At 42.1% G+C, this 1,898-nt stretch overlaps 1 pseudogene; it reads right to left on the bottom strand.

Moving 5' to 3' along the window:
- On the bottom strand, positions 1 to 120 carry LOC126033257 (uncharacterized; annotated as a pseudogene).
- Positions 121 to 1,898: the final 1,778 nt, after the last annotated feature.

The raw sequence follows: 1,898 nt of genomic DNA, 5'->3' as shown, positions 1-1,898 counted from the left end.
TAGAGTCTGTAACCAAATTTATCCCTCAGGGAAGGGGGTCGGGTTCCCTGGGTCACAGTGTCACTGTCACAGCTTTTGGGACCAGTGGTTGGGGCAGGCACTGAATATGACACAGCTGCACAAATTACATGCTTCTTAAAAATAGCTTTTTTACTAGAGGAAGGAATAATTGGATTTTTAAAAAAATTTCCTGTGTAAGTAATAAACATTTATTGAGACGTCTGAGGAAGATGGTAATGACCTCCCAACATGAGTGAGTGAGCTTGGTTCGATTCCATGACATGACGACCATTTTGCAGAACTTGTAGACTGCTGCACTGCATCTGGCACCATTTTCTGGTCAGCCTTTTCTGATCAGCGCCTCTTGCAGGTGAGCAGGGTGGGTTGAGGGGCTCACTCAAAGTTAAGGGCCCTGGCTCAGCCTTGCAATGTTTCTCAGTGCAGACAGTCATATCCAAATCTGCTCACAGTTGCCTTCCTCCTGCTCCTATTATGTTCCCTCACACCTTGGATCCCACTTGCTGACCTAGTGATAGGATTAGGGAACTGGGGCCAGCTGCAAAAAATGAAAATGCTGATTGGGGCCTGAGAGATAGCATGGAGGTAGAGGTGTGCATACAGAAGGACAGTGGTTTGAATCCTGACATCCCATATGGTCCCCTGAGCCTGCCAGGAGCGATTTCTGAGCATAGAGCCAGGAGTAACACCTGAGCGCTGCCAGGTGTGACTCAAAAACAAACAAACAAAAAAATAAAATGATGCCCCGATAATAATTCTTTTGGGGAAGACAGAAAAGCGTGATTCAAGAATAAGGCTTCACAGACTCCAGGGGAAATGAAACTACTTTCAGAAATCTTACTCTCACAGCCCTTCTAGTTTGATGTCACTTATTTTATCTCGCAAATAATTGACCATAAGCCACAAAACAAAGTGAATGGAAATACCTATAATTTGGGGGGGGGCGAGAAACTCAGTGTGCTGAGTTAATAATAAAAGGATTTATAAGAATGAGTTGAAAAATGAGTGCTGATGTACATAAAACACAGGTTTCTGAGTATTTTTAAGTTATAAGGAGAAGATACAGTATTGTTGATGTTGATTATAGACCTAAATATTATCTCTAATTCATTCTCTTACACTTAAATGTTCATTTGGTAATATATTTTATTTTTGCTATTTTTTGGGGAGCACACCCAATAGCACTTCAAAGTTACTCCTGGCTCTGTGATCAGAAATGACTCCTTGCAGACTTGGGAGATATATTGGATACTGGGGATCTAACCCGGGACAGTCATATGCAAAGCAAACATCCTATCTATCTTCTGTGCTATTGCTCTGGTCCCATTGTAATATACTTTAAATATTATTCTGATGTTTCCTTTTTAGTTTGTTTTGGGGCCACACTCAGTGGTGCATAGGGCTTATTACTGGTTCTCTGCTCAGGGATCACTCCTGGACGTTGGGGATAGGACCTGGGTCAATTTTGTGCAAGGCAAATGTCCTGCCTGCTGTACTATGGCCCATTATTCAGGATTTAGTTGTCTGAACGTTTTTATTCGTATATGTGGAGAGAAATGTGTTTCAAAAAGAACCACACATACACAAACACACATAAAAATTAACAAAATCGGGGCTGGAGAGATAGCATGAAGGTAAGGCATTTGCCTTGCATGCAGAAAGTTGGTGGTTCGAATCCGGCATCCCATATGGTCCCCCGAGCCTGCCAGGAGCGATTTCTGAGCATAGAGCCAGGAGTAACCCCTGAGCGCTGCCGGTGTGACCCCCCCAAAAAATGAACAAAATCAACAAAAAAAATGTATTTCAATCTGTGATTCACATTTGATTTTGTTGTTTAATTTCCACATCTCCCAAAGGAATAGGATTTATAGCCTTTAAGT

The sequence above is a fragment of the Suncus etruscus genome, chromosome 16 (genome assembly GCF_024139225.1).
Source record: "Suncus etruscus isolate mSunEtr1 chromosome 16, mSunEtr1.pri.cur, whole genome shotgun sequence".
NCBI classification, from domain to species: Eukaryota; Metazoa; Chordata; class Mammalia; order Eulipotyphla; family Soricidae; genus Suncus; species Suncus etruscus.
This window is presented reverse-complemented; position numbering and strand designations above follow the sequence as displayed.